The 20,108-nt window shown below is 49.4% G+C and overlaps 1 long non-coding RNA gene across 2 annotated transcripts; it reads left to right on the top strand.

Annotated features, from left to right (window-relative positions):
- The first annotated feature begins 2,906 nt into the window (after positions 1–2,906).
- Positions 2,907–9,941, top strand: LOC139043214 (uncharacterized). 2 transcript variants are annotated; one of them, XR_011500269.1, is made up of 3 exons: positions 2,907–3,137; positions 3,652–3,880; positions 4,180–9,941. It is a non-coding gene; the product is annotated as an uncharacterized lncRNA (long non-coding RNA). The 2 variants fall into 2 exon arrangements; XR_011500268.1 differs by having other exon boundaries at positions 2,909–3,137; positions 4,176–9,941.
- Positions 9,942–20,108: the final 10,167 nt, after the last annotated feature.

The following is a 20,108-nucleotide window of genomic DNA, read 5'->3' as shown; positions in this document are numbered from 1 at the left end:
CTGCGATGGGGATTTACATGTATTTGCTTCTTTAACCTCTACCATAACCCTGCTAGTTATAGACAAGTTATTCATTTTATAAGTGACATGAGCTAGGTTCAGAAAGCTTGATTAAAATGACAAAATCATGAGGCTAGAAAATGACAGAGCCAGAACTTGAACTTAGCTCTGCCTGTCTCTGAATCTCAAATTCCTAAACCCGGTGGTCTTGAGGGGTGGCCCCCAGACTCTAGCTTTACCTGGATATGTCACCTCTCAGATCAGTGATCAGAGACACCTCTTCTTATCACAGTGCTTCCCAGTGCAGCCTATTTACACAGTCTTCCATGCCCAGGTTCTCCCACCGCAGGGGTCCTCAAGGGTGCTCAACCAACTTCCCCAAATCAGCCGCAACTTTCCTCTGCTTTACATGTCAGTTTCACCACGCAAAAAAGTCTCAGGCCCCTCTGACCTTTCAGCATGGCTGATGACCAAGCCTCAAGCCCACAGGATAATACTATCTCCCCATCCCACAGCTGCATCTGTCATAGCCCCCACTGGGTTTTATAACTGACATTTATCACTTGACCCAGGTGGCTGGGACAGCTGGCCTCCTTTGGACAAAGCAGGCAAGCTGCAGGGTGCTCCTCTCCTACTGCCCCGCATGTATGCACTCACGGAGAGGGCCAGGGGAGGGCCAGTATCAGCTCACAGTCACAGATTTCTCACAAGGTTAGTGCCTTAGGGAACAGGAGAGCATGGCTTTCCTGACTCCAGAGTTGAGGGCAGTACCTGCTGATGGAAGGGCATGCCTGATGAGTTCCCTGTCTGTTCCCTAGGGTGTCTGCCTTGTGTGGTCACACTCCTTTGGCAAGCTGTTCTCGGCCTTGTGACTTGACGAAGTCTTTCCCTCTCTGGGTGTCAAAAGATTCATTTGTGATGAGAGGCAGTGTCTGTCAGAAGAACAAATGAGGCCTGGAATGAACCATCAGGCAGAGGGACAGCTTGACTGACTCTGCGGTCTGTTGCAGGCAAAGAGGGTGAGAAAACCACCACTGCCAAACAATGCAAATGGGCCCTTGGAAAAGTAGAAGGGGATGTGAGGCACAGCTGAGGGAAATGGGGACCACTGCCTTCACTGGCAAATGATCACTGGAAGAGTGTGCCCCACACCATCAGAGCCCTGCTGACCCGATACTCAGCCATCGTGAGGGTCACTGCGAGGCCACAGGCACCAGTCACAAGGCGTGTGTAGTTGGAGTGATGGGCTTAAATAAAGGCAAGAGGGCTCCTAAAGGGGTGAGAGTCAGCAGGAACTTTGGGAAAGGTCAGGGACTTGGGGATGGTGTGAGTGGTCCATGACACTCTCCTCAGATTCCCAAGATGCCAGGTGTCTGGATTACAGCCACCTCCACACCCCACCAAAGCAGCCACTGCCACCCCCCCCCACCCTTTCTCTCACCACTGCCAATAATATCTCAGCATAGGCCCAATAGAGTGGTGAAAGCTGGGTCCCCAGGTCACATCTGTGGCCTCTGAACCAGACCTGGTTTCATGGGGAAGGGGGGCATGAGGCAGGATGAAATCCACTGAGGCATGGGTGGTGAGGATCCCTGAGTCCCATTCCAGTGTATGGTCATGGCAACTGACAATCTCTGGACCACAAGACAGTCCTTCCAAGACCAGGCCAGAGGCAGCCTGTTCCCTGGTCCCAAAACCTGGGGTACCCAGCTCCTCCCAGGGCAACACAGGAAATGATGGAAGGCCTGTCTCACCACTCACATCCTTCTCCCCACCACTGCCGAGACAATCAACCTCCCTCAGGAGGAAGGACATGGTCGGCAAGGACCCGGATGAAGCTGGTGCTACCTCCCATGTCAGGCACATGACATGCACAGGAGCTTCCTCCCAAAACAGGGGCAATGACACCTTCCAGAAAACCTTCAGGACTCAGGGCCCTTTCCTCTGTCCTTGCCCCACTGACAGAGTCTTGGCCCAAATGAGTGGGACAGTCAGCCTCCTTTGGGTATATCAGGCAAGCCCTAGGGTGGTCTCCCTCCGCCCCTCCTCGGTAGACTCAGGGAGTGGGCCAGGAGAGGGCTTCTCTCAGCCCTTCTTGTCAGGTATCTCCCAAGGGGAGCACCCTAGGCAGCAGCAATGCAGGCTTTCCTCAGTCCAGAGTGGAGGGTGGGAACCGCTGATAGGAGAGCATGCCTGTGGGTTTCCCCTTCGTTCCCTGGGTGGCATGCCTGTGCTGCCACACTCCTTTGGCAAGCCTTTCTCAGCCTTCTGACTTGACACAGCCTTTCCAACTCCTGGGGAAGAAAGGTTCATTCGTGATGAGAGGCTGTGTTTTTTCCAGCAATAAGTGAGGATGGGGATGAACCAGCTGGCACAGGGAGAGTCTTGCTGCCCTTCTGGGTCAGATGTGAGCAAACAGGGCTGGAAAATCTCTTCCAAGGAGGCAGCAGTGACCTGAGCGGAACGGGGGAAGGGGATGTGAAACACAGCTGAAGGAAAGCAGGCAAGCCAGAGTGCACCTCCCCCTGTGCCCTGTGGCTGTGCACTCAGGGAAAGAGCCAGGAGAAGGTGTCTCTCCGCCCTTATTCTAGGATTTCTGGCAAGGGTAGTGCCCCAGGCAGCAGGACATCAGGCTTGTCTGACTCCTGGAGCTGAGGGTGAGTCCTGCTGAGGGAAGAGCTTGCATGGAGGGCTCCTGGTTTGCTCCCTAGGTGGCCTGTCTGCCTTGCCACACTACTGAGCAAGGCATTCTGGGACTTCTGAATAGACAGGGCCTTTCCTTCTCCTGGAGTCAAAGGGTTCATTTGTGATGTGGGGCTGTGATTTTTCTACCAGTCACTGAGGCCTGGAATGAGCCAGCTGGCAGAGAGACAGCCTGGGTGTCCTCCCCTAGTCGTTGTTGGAAAACAGGGTCAGAAGGCCTCCCCCGTGAGAAGGCCAGCAGCCACCTGAGCCGAAGGTCAGAAGGGGAGGTGAGAAACAGGAGAAGGAAAGGTGGACCCTAGTTCACCTTTGAACATTTCTACCCCAGGAGGAGGGAAGACTGTGCCTAGTCTGTCAGAAGGCCTGGAGCTCCTTGCAAAGAAGAGCGGCACAGCAGACTGGCCACCTACGTAACGGATGGGGCATCCCCCCAGGTAAGTGCTTGCACTGGGAGGACCCACCCACATGCCACTCTGGGGCAGAGGGAGAGGAGAACCCTATAACTTGCCGACTTTCCCAAAGAGGGCCAGCCAACGCAGCCCCTCGAGCCAAGACGGTGTCCATGGGACTGCTAGGAAGGAAAGAGCCCTGGGTCCAGAAAGTTTTCGGTGAAGGGTCATCAGCTCTATCAGAGGTAGAAGCTGCTGGAATTCTGGTGTGCCCGACCTGGGAGCTGCTGCCCGCCGCACCCGGGTCCTTAGTGCCCTGCCTGGGCTCCCCAGGGAGGATGCCAGACTTAGTCTTGGCCTTGGCCTGAGGGATGCCTGCGGTGATGGGGGCGTTCCACAGTTGCCTGGGCTTCCCTGGGAGAGTCAGAGATCCCTGGGTGGTGGCCTTATGGAACGGGCCACCTCTGGCCAAGTCTAGGGGAGGGAGCCGCCTCAGGGTCGAGATGGGTGGTGGCCAGCATCATCCTCACCAGGAGCAGCCCTCGGGGATCTTTCGCAGGGATTGTGTCACGCCCCGCCTTCCCCGTCGGATGCTATCCTCCTGCACCCAGATCCAGGTTGGAGGCCACGGATGACGCCTGGAAACTGCCTTTCAGCACCCTGTCTGGCCTTCCCTGCGCCTTGTAGGGCAGCGGTGGGAGAAAAACCTGTAGGGACGGCTGGACGTTGGCTTCGTGGGCTGCCACGTGGGCATCCAGAATCTTGGGGACCTGAGGAGAGGAGGGCAGGTGCACCCATGGCCTCTCTACCTCCCCGACCTGACCTAGGGTTCTGACTGACTCTCACGACTGTGGGAGCCCTGCTCCCTGGCCTGAGGACCATTCCTCCCACTGTGCATGCACGGGTGGGAGGGAGGGGTGGGGGGAGGAATCCGGCCTCTGGCCTCACTGGGAGCCCCGCACTGGGTGGGGGGGATCTGGCGGGGTGGGGGCGCCCTCTGGCGGAGGCCCCGTGCAGCTGCCAGGGAGCTGGGGTTCCCACTTCCTTCAGGGCTTCTCATGACCCTTTCCCCTCTCTGCTCAGGTAGCTGCTTTCCTCCTTGGAAGAGGTTTTCTGGCCCTGTTTGCTCCCAACTGACCCAGAAGGGCAGCAAGACTCCCTGTGCCAGCTGGTTCATCCCCATCCTCACTTATTGCTGGAAAAAACACAGCCTCTCATCACAAATGAACCTTTCTTCCCCAGGAGTTGGGAAAGCTGTGTCAAGTCAGAAGGCTGAGAAAGGCTTGCCAAAGGAGTGTGGCAGCACAGGCATGCCACCCAGGGAACGAAGGGGAAACCCACAGGCATGCTCTCCTATCAGCGGTTCCCATCCTCCACTCTGGACTGAGGAAAGCCCGCATTCCTTCCGCCTAGGGTGCTCCCCTTGGGAGATACCTGACAAGAAGGGCTGAGAGAAGCCCTCTCCTGGCCCACTCCCTGAGTCCACCGAGGAGGGGCGGAGGGAGACCACCCTAGGGCTTGCCTGATATACCCAAAGGAGGCTGACTGTCCCACTCATTTGGGCCAAGACTCTGTCAGTGGGGCAAGGACAGAGAAAAGGGCCCTGAGTCCTGAAGGTTTTCTGGGAGGTGTCACTGGCCCTGCTGGGGGAGGGAGCCCCTGGGTGTGTCATGTGCCCGACATGGGAGGTAGTGCCTGCTTCATCTGGGTCCTTGCTAGCCATGCCCTGCGTCCCAAGGGAGGTTGATGGTCTCGGCAGTGGTGGGGAGAGGGATCTTCGTACCTCACAGAGACCTCCCCTAATCTAAGAGATGCCCTCTGAACTCAGAGAGACCTCTCCTGACCTCACAGAGCCCTCGCCTGACCTCAGAGACACCCCATCTGACCTCACCTGGATCTCCCCTGACCTCACAAAGAAACCCTCTCACCTCACAGAGACCTACCAAGACCTCACAGAGACCCCTTTCTGTCCTCAAAGGGCCCTCCTATGACCTCAAAGAGACCTACTCTGATGTCACATCCTCCGCTGAACTCATAGAGACCCCCTCTGACCTCACAGAGACATCCCCCTGACCTCACAGAGATGTCCAACATCACAGACACCCCATCTGATCTCATAGAGATGTCAAGTGACCTCAGAGACCACCTCTGACTACAGTGACCCCTTCTCTGACCTCAAAGAGAACCCTGGTGATGACACAGAAACATCCCCTGACATCATAGATTCCTCCCCTGAACTCAAAGACCTCCCTGACCCCAGAGACATCCCTGATCTCATAGGGACCTCCTGTGACCACACAGAGAACTCCTCTGAAATCACAAAGACTTCCTCTGACATCAAAGAGACGTTAGCTGACCTCAGAGACCTACTGTGACCTCACAGGGACCTCCCCTGACTTCACACAGACCCCACTTGGCCTCACAGAGACCTCCTCTGTTCTCAAAGAGATGCCATCTGACCTCACAAACTCATCCTCTGGTTTCATAAAGACACACCCTGACCTCAAAGAGACCCCACAGAGACTTCTCTGACATCACAGGGACCACCTTTGACATCACAAAGTCCTTCCTGACCTCACAGTGACCCCCTCTAACCAAACAGAGACCCCCCTGACCTCACAGAGACCTCCTTGATCTCACAGAGGTCTGCTCTGACCACACAGAGACCTCCCCTGACCTCACAGAGAGCCCTCTGACTTCACTGAGGCCTCCTCTGACCTTGCAGATAGCCCCTCTGACCATACACATACCTCCCTTGCCCTGATGATGACCCGCTCTGACACACGGAGACATCCCCTGATCTCACAGAGACCTCCATGACCTTGCTGAGACCCCATCTCACATCAAGAGACCTCCCTAACCTCACAGAGACCAACTGTGCCCTCACAAAGACCTCCCGTGACCTCACTGAGAAACCCTTTGACCTCACAGAGACCTCCCCACACCTCATAGAGACTCCCTCAGATGACACAGAGACGTCACATCACCTCACAGTGATGTCCTCTGGGCTAGCAGAGACCTCCTGCGAACTCAGATAGACCACTTTGACCTCAGAGAGAACTCCCCTGACCTAAAAGAGAACTCCCTGACCTAAAAGACCTCCCCTGACTGCACAGATACCTCCCCTGAGCTCACAGAGACCTCCCTGACCTCAGAGACCTCAGTGGCATCAGAGACCTCCACTGAACTCAGAGACATCAAGTGAGCACAAAGAGACCTCTCTGATCTCAAAGACACCTCCCTGACATCAAAGAGACCTGTGTGAGGTCACAGAGACATCCAGTGATGTCACAGAGACCACTCTGACCTCACAGAGACCTCATGTGACCTCACAGAGACCTCCAGTGACCTCAAAGAGACCATCTTTATCCTCAAAGAGACCTCTCCAACCTCACAGAGACATTCTCTGAACACACAGAGACCTCCCTGCCCTCTGAGACATTCTCTGATCTCACAGAAACCTCCCCTGACCTGGAATAGACCTCCCCTGTCTCACAGAGACCTTGCCTGACATCACAGATACCTCCCTGTCTTTGAGGACCGCTCCTGACCTCAGAAAGACACCCTCTGATCTCACAGAGACCTTCCCTGACCTATAGAGACCCACTTTTATCTCATAGAGACCTCCCCTGATGCCACATAGACCTCCCCTGAACTCACAGAGGCCTGCCTGAACTCACAGAGATCTCCTTGATCTCAGAGACCTCCCATGACCTCACAGATACCCACTCTGACCTCACAGAGAGCTGATCTTGCCACACAGAACTTGGTCTGACTTCACAGAGACCTCCGCTGACATCACAACATGCTCTCTGACCTCACTGTGACAAGATCTAATCTCACAGAGACCTCTGATCTCACAGAGACCTCCTTGAAATCACAGAGGTCTCTCCTGACCTCACAGAGACCTCTCTGCCATCTGAGAAACACCCAGATCTCACAGAAATCTCCCCAGACATCAGATAGGCCTCCCTTCTCTCACAGAGACCTCGCCTACCATCAGAGACACATCTCTGTCCTCACAGACCTACCCTGACCTGAGAGACAGCCCCTCTGACCTCACAGAGATATCCCTTACTTCACAGAGACATCCTTGACTTCACAGAGACCTCTCCTACCTCACAGAGACTTTACTTGACTTCATAGACACACCATCTGGCCACAAAGAGACCTCCCCCTAACTCACAGAAAGCCCCTCTGACCTCATTGAGACCTCCCCTGGCCTCACAGATACACACTCTGATGTCACAGAGACCTCCCAAGACCTCACCGAGAACTCCCATGACCCCACAGAAACCACCTCTGACCCCACAGAGTACTCCCTGACCTCACAGAAGCCACAGCTGACATCAAGAGACCTCTCTGACCTCAGAGAGACAACCCTGACCTCAGAGAGACAACCCTGACCTCAGAGAGACATCCCCTTACATCACAGAGACCTACCCTGATCTCACAGAAACCTCCCCTTATATCATAGATATCTCCTCTGACCTCACAGAGAATTCCTCTGACAACACACAGACCTCTGCTGACCTCGGAGACCTCATATCCCCTCGCAGAAGCCTCCTTTGAACTCAGAGAACTCCCTTGATTTCAGAGATCTCCCTGACCTGACAGAGACCTCCCATGAAGACACAGAGAACTGTGGGGGACTGGAATTGGCCATCCCAAGATACGTCTCTTTAGCATGAGGATTATTTTGGGCTGGTTAATTTTAAAAACTGCAGACATGGGGGCTGGCCCGATGGCCAAGTGGTGAGTTTGCGCGCTCCTCTTCAGTGGCCCAGGGTTTTGCTAGTTTGAGTCCTGGGTGTGAACATGGCACCGCTCATCAAGCCATGCTGAGGCAGCATCCCACATGCCACAACTGGAAGGACCAACAACTAAGAATACACAGCTGTGTAGAGGGGCGCTTTGGGGAGAAAAAGGAAAAATAAAAAAAAATTTAAAAATCTTTCAAAAAACTGCAGACATGAGAGAAACTCTGAAAAGTAGAATTTACTTACCCTCTGTTAAGAGATATTTACATTTGTAAAGGAAATCTCCATCTGTAAAGATATCTCCCTTTCTGTACCAGGAAGAAGGGGGATGACCTTATCTCTAGAAACTCTTATCAATGCAGAAGGCAAGGACTTATATCTGTATATAACCTTACTCTGTGTACTGTGCTTTTCTGACAATCTCCCATAACTGACTCCCTCCACCCCCAACATCCTCCTTTGTCTTTAGCTGAAGATGGTATTTAAGGTGAGGTCTCTCCCATGTATACATGTTATAAAGCTTTAATTTTCTCCTGCTATTCTGTCTCATGTGAATTTAATTCATTGTACAGCCAGAAGGACCCAGAGTGGATGGAGGAAATGTCTTCCTCCCCTGCAGAACTCTGACCTCACAGAGATGACCCTGAACTCAGAGACCTGCATGGCCACCCAGAGACCTCCCCTGACATGAAAGACCACCCATGATCAAACAGAGACAACATCTGTCCTCACAGAGACTCCCTCTGACCTCACAGAGGCCTCCCCTGACCTAACAGAGAACTTCCCTGACCACATGGCTCTCCCATGTGATCAGAGGCAACCCCTCTGACCTCACAGAGACCAAATCTGACCTCATAGAGACCTGCCCTGACCTCACAGAGACACCCACTTACCTCACAGAGACCCACCCCTGAACTCATGGGGAGTGCCCCTGACCTCACAGATACCTCCCCTGACCTCACATATACCCCCTCTGACCTCACAGAGTCCTCCCTTGAATTCACAGTGACCCTGTCAGAACTGACAGGGACCTGCCCTTATCACTGACTAGTTGTCCTGAGGAACTCAAGAGTGGGTTTACAAGAATTTAACTTTTTCCAAATTTTTTCCTTTTGTTATGTTAAGAAGATGCCATCACCAACCTCCTGGTGCCAGACCAGACCTTCCCACAAGAGCTACATGTATGACCTTTGCCTTATTTTTAATGCTAAGTTCTCTCCAGGAGGAGCGTAGGCCTTGTTAACATCACCTGCAGTGTGTGTGGAAGCATGCTTTCTATCTGAGTCTGTGCAAGAGGATATTCACCTCTCCCTTTTGAATATTCATTCCCCATCTGAAATAAATGTCCCTCCTTCCCTTTGTCTGGGGACACCATGACTCTGGAAATGATTCCTCATGGTCTCCTATTTGCTGCAAATATAGCTTACTTTGTGAGACAACTACTTCTGGTAGAGAGTCTGATGTAACTCACCAGGATGGAACGCGTTTTGCTTTCAGTAACAAATTGGCACCCAATATCGGGTTTGCCTCTTTGTGGTGCTCATGTTGCCAGCTTGATGTCTCCGCCCCCTCGGGAGACCCAGCAGCAGCTGCACTGAGCGCGTTGCTCTGTGGATCTTTCAATGGAGGTGAGTGGCGCCAACCGCACAGCATGGCTATAAGATTTATTTCTTTATGTTGCCTCATAAAGTCTTCCTGTTAATGTCTGGCTTCAGGGTTTGAGTCCCATCTGGGGGTAGCCTGGCTCAGGGGAGTGAGAGTCCCCTCTGAATGGAAGGATTGCATGACCCAGCTACTCAGGATGGGACGATGCTTGGCTCTGGTGAAACAGGAGCAATCCCTGTTGACTAGTCTAGGGTTCCGGATCCCTCTGGAGAATGAATCTCCTCTGGAATGATGAGGTGGGGCTTTTAGGCTCCCACCCGAAGTCACTGAGTCTGTCTTTGTGTTATGTCTGTGATCGGAGAGGGGTCCCCTTAGATGCGGTCAAGCCCCCTCTGGAGTTGGTGAGTCTGTTTTTTTGTCATTGGTTTTTGTTGAGGATGCTCGACATCAATCTTGTTTGTCCACAGTCTGGCTTTTCTGGACTCCTAGGTCTCTTTCCTTGCCCTCCCTATCACTGACCCCTGGGTGAAACCCAGTGTTCACCCAGTATTATTTTCCCTTTTCCGGCACTTGGTTCTGGCATGTCCGGCAGGTAGTTTCTGCGAATCAGGCACCTGGTTCTGGCGTATCCAACAGGTGGTTCTGGCGTGTCTGGCAGGTGGTTCCAGCATGCCTTGCAGGTGGTCCAGTCGTGTCTGGACCCTGGTTTTGGCGTGTGCGACACATGTTTCTGGAGTATCCGTCCGGTGATTCCAGTGCATCCACCAGGTGGTTCTCGCAAATCTGGCAGGTGGTTCTGGCGTGTCCAGCAGTTGGTTCTGGCGTGTCGGGCACCTGGTTCCAGTGTGTCTGGCAGGTGGTTCCGGACCATCCGGCAGCAGGTTGTACTGTGTCCCCTACCTGATTCCCACGTGTGTGGGGGGTGGTTCCGGTGTGTCTTAATGGTGGTTCCAGTGTGTCCGGTGGGTGATTCCAGCATGAGTCCTGGGTGGTTCTGGTGTATAAGGAGCTTGGTTCTGTCATATCCAGCAGGGAATCTTGGCTTGTCCGGCAGGTGGTTCCAGAGAGTCAAGCAGTTGGTTCCAGACTGTCGGGCAGGTGGTTCAGGTGTGTCCAGCAGGTAGTTCAGGCCTGTCTGGAAGGTGGTTCCGGCGTGTCTGACACCTGGTTCTGGCATATCTGACAGGTGGTTCCGCCGTACCCGGCGTGTGGTTCCGAAGTGTCTGTCAAGTGGTTCAGGCATATCCGGCAGGTGGTTCAATCTTGCCTGACACGTGGTTCAGTTTTTGTCTGGCAGGTTGTTCTGGCATATCCGGTGGGTGCTACTGGCTTATCATTCAGATGGTTCCGGCGTGTCAGGCAGGGGGTTCCTGTGTGTCTGGCATGAGCTTCTGGGATGTCTGGAAGGTGGTTCTGACCTGTCCATTGGGTGCTTCCGGTGAGTCTGGCAGTTGGTTCCCGCATGTCTGGCGGGTGATTCCAGCATGTCTGGCAGGTGGCTACGGCATGTCTGGGACCTGATTTCATCGAGTCTAGTTGGTGGTTTCAGCATCTCCAGGTGATGGTTCTGGCATGTCCGGCATGTTGTTCTGAAGTTGGTTCTGGCGTATCCAGGACCCGGTTCCAGCATATCCACCAGGTGATTTCGGCGTGTCTCGCACATTGCTCCAACGTGGCAGGCGAGTGGTTCTAGCTTGTCCGGCTGGTCGTTCTGGCGTGTCCACCAGAGGGTTCCAGCGTGTCCTGAAGGTGGTTAAGGAGTGTCAGGCAGGTGGTTCATTCTCGTCCAGCAGGTGGTTCAGGCTTCTCCAACAGGTGTTTCAGTCATGTCCAGCACCTGGTTCAGGTGTGAGACACCTGTTTATGGTGTATCAGGCATGTGGCTCCATAGTGTCTGGCAGGTCTTCAGTCATGTCCGGCACCAGGTTTCGGCGTGTGCCACAACTGTTTCTGGCATATCCAGCAGGTGCTTCCAACGTGTCCGGCAGGTGGTTCACAAAAGTCTGGCAGGTGGTTCGGGCGTGTCCAGCAGGTGGTACTGGCGTGTTGGACATCTGGTTTTAGTGTGCCTGGCATGGTGCTTCAGAATGTCAGACTACCCGCCGGACATGCTGGAACCACATTCTGGCCATGCCTGAACCACCTGCTGGACACCCTGAACCACCTGCCAGATACGCGTGAACCACTTGATGGAAACTCCAGAACCACATGCTGGGCACGCCGGAACCACTTGTCAAGTACACCAGAATCAGGTGCCGGACAAGCTGCAACCACCTGCTTGACTTGCCGGAACCACTGCTGGACATGCCAAAATCACCTGCCAGAAACGCTGGAAACAGGCAGCTTATATGCTGGAAAAACCCGCCAGACATGCATGAACCACCGGCCGGACACACTGGAACCACCACTCAGACACACCGGAACCACCTGCCAGACATGCCAGAACCAACTGCCGGACATGCCGGAAGCACCCACCAGACACGCCGGAACCACCTTCTGAACGTACCAGAACCACATGCCAGTCACACAGGAACCACCTGGCAGACACACCGGAACCATCTGAGGGAAGTGGCGGAGTCACCCACTGGACATGACAGAGCCACCTTCTGGACATGCCGGAACCACCTGCCAGACACTTCGGAACCACCTGTTGGATATGCCGCAACCAGGTACCAGATACTCTGAAACCACCTGCCGTATACGCCAGAGTCAGGTGCCAGACATGCCACAAACACCTGCCACGGAGGCCGGAACCACCAGCGTAACACGTCGGAACAACCTGCTGGACACGCCAAAATCACCTGCCGGATACACCAGAACCAGGTCCTGGGTACGCCAGAAGCAATTTCTGGAAAAGGCCAGAACAACCTGCTGGACACACCGGAATCACCCCTGGACATGCGGGAACCAATGGCCAGACATGCTGGAACCAACACCTGGACACTCTGAAAGTACCAACCGCACACGACGGAATCAGGTCCTGGACACATGGTAGCCACCTGACGGACACGCTGGAACCACATTCAGAGCATACCGGAACCACATGCCAGACATGCAGGAACCACCTGCCAGAAACCATGGAACCCACTGTCAGATACGCCGGAACCAGGCACCCAGTACGCTGAAGCCACCTGCCGAATATGCCAGAACCATGTGCCAGCCATGCTGGAACCATGTGATGGATACACCAGAAACAGGTACAGCAGAGGCCAGAACCAGGTGCCTGAAATGCCAGAACCACCTGCTTGACACACCTGAACCACCTGTCAGTCTTGTGAGAACCACTTGCCGGATACACCAGATGCAGGTGTCGCACATGCCAAAAACCAGGTTCCAGACACATCTGAACCACCTGCCAGTCTTGTGAGTACCACCTGCCAGATACACCAGACACAGGTGTCACACATGCCAAAACCAGGTGCTGACATGACGGAACCACCTGCAAAACATGCCAGAACCAGGTGCTGGACATGCTGGAACCACCTGCCGGACACGTCGAAATCCCCTGCCGGATACACCGGAACCACATGTCACATGTGCTGGAATCGCCTACCAGACATGCCGGGGCCACCTGTTGGATACGCCGGAACCAGGTGCCTGATTCACTGAAACTACCTGCCGGACGCGCCAGAATCAGCTGTCGGACACGCATGGAAAACACACAGGATATGTCGAAATCACCTGCATGATATCCCATAACAATGTGCCAGAAAATAAAGTACCTAGGATGTGTGAAATCCTATTGAGGCATATTCATATAATGCATTTATTATCATCTTTCTCGCTTTTTCTGTTTTATTGTTATTATCATTTTTTTTTGAGGAAGATTAGCCCTGACTAACATCTACCACCAATCCTCCTCTTTTTGCTGAGGAAGACTGGCCCTGAGCTAACATCCATGCCCATCTTCCTCTACTTTATATGTGGGACTCCTGCCACAAAATGGCTTGATGAGTGGTGCATAGGTCTGCACCCAGGATCTGAACCGGCAAACTCCAGGCCACTGAAGGAGAACATGCAAACCTAACCACTGTGCCACCAGGCTGGCCCCAAGCTTTCTGTTTTTTTAAAGCAATTTCAATTCTTGCATTTGTTTCACCAGCAGTGGTATCATCATCTTGGACAGTTTCCTCCAGAGTCACAGTATCTAAAATTTGGAGCATTTCTGTTGCTTGTTTGGATAAGTGATGTCAGAATGTCTAGTAAATCTTCCCTAGGAGAACTGTCTAAAAGACATCTCAATTTAGCAACTGCAGGGACATGTATATTCAACATTTCAATCAATAGTAGTTCATTTTTGTAGAACTCTTCTGATAATTCTCCTAGTTTCTCTTTAGTTTTACAGGTGTTGAAAAATTCCTCAAGGCAGCCCACCAGTTCCACTTTAACGACAGGATATGACTTCTCTTTTAAATCTGTACCATCTGCAAACAGCACAGGTGTGTGGTCAACAAAAGTGGGTGGGAATTGGGCTGGGTATTGCCCACAATCTGAACCATCAGTGCAGCTGCCCCAATCCTGTGCAGTGGAGGCAGATCCTGAGTATTGCTGGCCATGTAGGTCATGCTGGGGATGAGACTTAGGATGGTGCTCTGCAGCCCTCGAGCAGGCAGCTCCACACCAGCTGCCAGTTGCAAGTCCAGTCCACACTGGGTGCACATGGGGGAGCTTGGAAGCAGGCAGCCATCTGGGTGAGCAGCAGCAGGAAGTGGCTGAAGAAAAATTATGGGAAGAGGAGGGGAAAAAATGTATAATAAATAAAGCTTGCCTTGTTATGCAGATAAATCTCTCAGTTAAAAAAATTCTCTAGGGGTTGGCCTGGTGGTTCACTGGTTAAGTGCGCACGTTCTGCTTCGGTGGCCTGGGGTTCACCGGTTCTGATCCCAGGTGCAGACATGGCACTACTTGGCACGCCAGGCTGTGGCAGGTGTCCCACACATAAAGCAGAGGAAGATGGGCGTGGATGCTAGCTCAGGGCCAGTCTTCCTCAGCAAAAAGAGGAGGATTGGCAGCAGTTAGCTCAGGGCTAATCTTCCTAAAAAAAAAAAAAATTCTGTAGGGGCTGGCCTGGTGGCACACGGGTTAAATTCACACATTCTGCTTTGATGGCCTGGGGTTCACCAGTTCAGATCCCAGGTGCGGACCTACACAACACTTATTGAGCCATGCTGTGGCAGGCATCCCACGTATAAAGTAGAGGAGGATGGGCACGGATGTTAGCTCAGGGCCAATCTTTTTAAGCAAAAGAGGAGGGTTGGTGGGGAATGTTAGCTCAGGGCTAATCTTCCTCAAAAAAAATTCTCTAAGAGTCATTCTCTTTCTGGTGCAGATGCTTTTACTAACGGAAATTTCCTTTAGAAACATAAATTTCCTTTCCAAAGAGGAAGTCTATCCTTCATTTAAAGCAGTCAAGGTGGAGATCAAGAGTTTTTCTTGCATCTGCTGGCTCTCGATTGCTTTTGGCTCCAAATAATTTGTATGTCAAAGTACCATACTTTGGGCATCTTCAGCATTCCTTCAAGAAGAAACAACTTGTTCTTGGAAGTCTCTGTCTCCTCCCCAACCCAGATGCACTCAAGCTGTTAGGGGCCAACAGCAAACAGGGTTCTGCCTCAAGAAGCTTTGGGGAAGCCTCTTCACCCTCAAAGGCCTGAGACACACGAGAGGGATAGATCACTGCAGGTTCTTCAGCCATTGAAAATAATATAAACAGTTCCATTCTCATAAATTTAACAACTTGAAAACAAGGAACAACTTACCAAAAATTTCAAACTAACAAAACTCAACCAAGATGATAGTATTTTCCTCAATCGGGCGCTGCTAGCCAAGCTTTTTGCCACAAAACTCAAGACTTGGATTCATGCGACACACCTGAAGAAAGCACAAACTCTGGGGGGAACTGCACATCATTTGGTGACTTAAAAATAAAGATTTCTCCAAATGGAAGCAGACAGTATCTGATGCGAAGATTTCCAAGGTGTCTGGACCAGGTCTGTTGGAAGTTTGTCTGCCAAACCTTTGAGGATGACATGACACTTCAGATCATCTCCAATGCCTATGATCTTGATAACATGCAAACTTCAGGTAAAAAGTGCCAGAGAGTTCTCCCTCCTCTCCCTCCGTGTTCCTCAAATGTGGCCACAATAGGTTTCCAATCTGTGTGTTTTTCCTCCAACCTGGGACATGACTCCCAGAGAAGCTCCTTCCTGGCCTCGAGGGACGAGAGGCTACTGAAAGTGGAAAAATCTGACTGCAGATCAACAGTGCTTTCAGAGAAAGATGGCAATCAAAATGGGGACATGTGAAAGTTAATAAACGGAAACGTAGTTGAAATAGTGTTGGAAGGCTAATAGAGGGAGTTCTCATGCCCTATGTCAAAGGCGCAGTGCAACAGGAAGAATAAAGACATCCTCTTCCTGACCAGTCAGAAACTAACCCAAGGAGAGACTGTCACAACTCTGCCGATGAAAAGCCACTGCCCTCAAGACTGTGTCCAATAGCCCCCACAGTTTTCCCCACTCTGAGATAAAAGAGCTTCTCCTCTCTTCCTTGCTGGGTGCTCCTGCATGGCTTGCCATGGTTGCACACTCCAAATGGCTATTCTTTGCTAATCCCAGATAAACCAATTTTTGCCAGAGAAATAACTGGCTGTCTATTTGTTTAAGGGCAAGACTTGTTAATAGGCAAGAGATGTAGAGAAAACATTTGATACAATCCAACTCCTGTTTGTCATAAAATTTTCTAGCAAGTTTGAAATAGATGGAAACTACTTTAACTTGTTGAAGGTCATCTACAGAAAATGCACAGTTGACTTCATGCTTAACAGGGAAAGACTAAATGATTCTCCCCACAATAAGGAACACGGAAAGGAATACCACTTTCACTACTCTTATTCAACAAAATACTGAAGCTTCTGGCAATAACAGAAGTAAAGGAAATAAAAGCCATAGAGTTTAGAAAGGAAAAAATGTAACCATTCCTAGTTTCATTGTTGTCTGTGTAAAAAAACTCTGGGAATCTACAAAAAAAAAAAAAATCAGAACTAATACATGAGTACAAAAAGTTCACCAAGTACAAAGTACAAGATCAACACACAAAAGACAATTTTATTTCTACAACTAATGATGAACCTGCAGATGATAAACTTGAAAATGCTGTATTATTTAGAACCACTCCGAAGAACATGAAATATTCAGGCATAAATTCAAGAACATGTGTACAGGATCTGATGCTGAAAATTATAAAATACTGATTACAGTGATTAAAGAAGATGCAAATAAATTGAGAGCCTTACTATTGTCAAAGACAAATGCAGCAGAAATTAGTTAAAGTGGTGAAAGCAGATTTTATTCAGTAACAGCTGACAGAAGCTGAGCTGCGCTCAGATTTGTACGGAGGTGAATCTAGAATTTTAAAGACGGAATGAAGGAGCAGGGTTCAGGGGCTCAGTAGAGTCAAAGAAGTAAAAAAGTACAAAGGTTGGTCAGTGTAACTGTGATTAGACCCACTGTGTTCGTTACTTTGCAGTTATCAAAGTTAGGATTCTATCCTCACTCAGAAGTTGAGAGAAAGAGGCTCTATCTGTCTTAATGATCGTATTTCAAAGGAGTGGCTCTTAGGTCCTTTAGAGAATTGTGAGAGATACATATCTACAGTTGTAAGCCCTCTTTAGTAAATACTCTAAGAAGGGGGATCAGAGGCCTATAATTGGGTGTTGACTAAAATAAATAGCAAATTTTTCTGTCAGCTTTGAGCTCTCAGGAAGGCATTTTAATGGTGGGCTGGAGTCATTCCGGTTACACAGACTTATGCAGCTAGAAGCCACGCCAGAGTTTGGTTGAGTCTCCTCCTGGTGTGGGGGTTTGGAAGGAGTTGTTATGTGCTGAGAATTCTGCAGTCCTCACCATGTTACTGGATAGAATAATGAGGACAGGTCTCAATTATCCCCAAATTGATCTATAGGTCTAATATTATTCTAATAAAAATTCCACCACAGTTTGTAGACAGAGACACCTTTTTCTAAAATTTATATAGAAAGGCACATAGCTGAGAGTAGCTAAAACAATCATGACAGGAAGAATAATGCGGCAGTAAACACTTTAACAATATTTAGTATTGCCTTGTACATACTGTAATCACAGCATCATCATTTTCATTGTAGGACAGCTACATAAATCAATGGAACAGAGTAGAGAATCCAGAAATGGACCACAGAGTTATACCCTAGTGATCTCTGACACCAAGAGTGAACCTTAATGTAAATTATGGACTTTGAGTGATAATGATGTGCCTATGTATGTTCATCAATTGTGAAAAGTATACTACTCTGATGAGGGGTATTGACAACAGAAAGGTTATGCATATGTGGGGGCAGGGACTATATGAGAACACTGTGTATTTCATTAAATTTTGCTGTAAACGTAAAACTGCTCTAAAAAATAACATCCATTGATTTTTTAATAGGCAATGCAAGAATACCTTGTAGTGATTAAACTGGTCATTATTTTAGCTGTGATGGATACAGAAACTTGCACATCTGATAAAATTGTACAGAACTAAATACACAGGAACAAATTAGTACAAGTAAAACTGGAGAAATCTGAATAAGATAGTGGATTGCATCAATGCCAACAAGCTGGCTGTGGTATCGTCCTATAGTTTTGCAGAATGTTATCATTGTAAGGAACTGGGTAAAGTGTACACTGGAACTTTTGGAGTTATTCCTTACAGCAGTGTAGAATCTACAATGATCACACTATAAATTTCAATTAAAAATAGTTGGCAAATGGAAAGTCAGTCTATGTTTTAAGTTAGGAAGTTTCATTAAATGGTCAGTCCCATTACTTTATAAATTGAATACAATGCCAATAAAAATTTTAACGAGCTTTTCTGTTGAGTTAGATAAATGATCCTACATGGAAAAAATAAACGCATAAGCTAAGCTAGGAAAATATGGACCAGGAAGAACTCTGAGGGAGGAGCTGGTCTATCACACGTTAAAAATATTGCAGAGACTGTAATGCGACAGGAGAGGATTGTCGCATGCACAAGAAGAGGAGAGAAGGGAAAGGGAGGGGAGAGGGTGGCAGAGGTCAGGGGAGTGGGGGAGGGGTGGCCTGATTGGAATTTGTTGACACGGGGAAGCTGGAGCTCACTAAGTAGAAGGCAGGCATCCTATGTGATGGTTTAGGGAGCACATGTGGCTTTCTCTGGCGGTCCTGTGTTGAAAGCAGAACGAGAGTTTTGGAAACTGGCAGTTACTGACCAAGTGCTGACTGTTCTGTGCTGAATGCTGCAGGGGCTGTGATTTGGCTTCTTGGGATGTTTGCTTCCCACGTTGGGGGGTCAGAGTTATACTGTCATATATGATCTGTCCTTTGTCCATTTGTATATTCAGTCTCAAAAAAACAGTTGGTGCACAAATTCATCAGTTAGCTCATCATTAAAAAATAGTCTCTTGGAAAGTTAAACCTTCGAAAGTTAAAAAGATGAAAATGGTAAAAAGATGAAAGATGCCAAATAAGTTTTATAGATAAATATGAAGAAATTGAATAAGAATCTCAAAATAAAATGTCCAGCAGTTAAGTGTATTTACTTGAGAATATATCATGCAAACTATGTTTCAGTAGAGTGTCATTTTTATTATCAGCATAGGAGAAAAGATGAGTTATGGAAGGGATTCTGCTCATGCTCAGTTATTTCCTTTACTTAACATTAAATCTTGAATAAAGTATAATGTCAAGCTGACTCATTTACTCCTTCATTTTAAAAGCTGAAGACTATTTCCTTGGTTTTTAAATAATGAGGTGTAAAGGAGGGGGTGAGGTGTTGAAAATAACTTCCACTGAGATTGACAGTAGCAATTGCTCTTGATTTTTTTGAGAGTCGTGGGGTCACCCATCAAAGCAGGAATGCTATTTATGTTCAGAAATTAAGAATCTGAATTTTATTAGAAATTTTGACTTTTATGCACCCTCAAAAAGTAAACTTAGGAATTTATTTGAATTTTTAGCTCTGTTGAGGTATGAGTAATAGACAAAAAATGCACACGTTTTCTATATGTGTATTGATTAGTTTGGACATATGCATACACCCATCATATCATCCCCACAACCAAGTGCTGAACACATCCATGACCTCCAAAACTTTCCTTGTGATTTTTGTGTGTTTTTTTAAGCTTAGGAATTTCATGGATTTTAACCTAATGCTCAGATAAAAGAGGGAGAAGATGAGGTGTACGTTGTTTCATTATGGTACCTTAAGACATAGACTTTCAACATACACATGACTTCTGAAAAGCAACATTTATTACTTTCACAATGAAATATTTTCTCCTATTTCCTTCAAATATATGGCCTTCTTATTCTACCCCCCACCCACTTCCTTTTTGAGTAGGGACTCAGGAGAAATTTCCAATGGTACTAACAAACAGGGTCCAAGGGGTGGCTGCCCCTCAGCCCTGCAGGCTTTTCCCTTGTGAGAAGCGACCACTTTGCACATGTGTGAGCCAGTGTGGAACAGGACAGAGTATGTCTGCAGACTGGTTCAGCCTGCTGAGCCCCTTTGCTGCTTCTAACCTATGGCCACGAAAAAGGCTAAATGGAGGGAAATTAAACTTTGATGTGTTGATGATTGAAAAGGAAAGTGCCTT

Source organism: Equus asinus, unplaced genomic scaffold (genome assembly GCF_041296235.1).
Source record: "Equus asinus isolate D_3611 breed Donkey unplaced genomic scaffold, EquAss-T2T_v2 contig_193, whole genome shotgun sequence".
Lineage (NCBI taxonomy): Eukaryota > Metazoa > Chordata > Mammalia > Perissodactyla > Equidae > Equus > Equus asinus.
The sequence above is the reverse complement of the archived record's forward strand: the minus strand, read 5'-3'. Positions and strand labels throughout refer to the sequence as shown.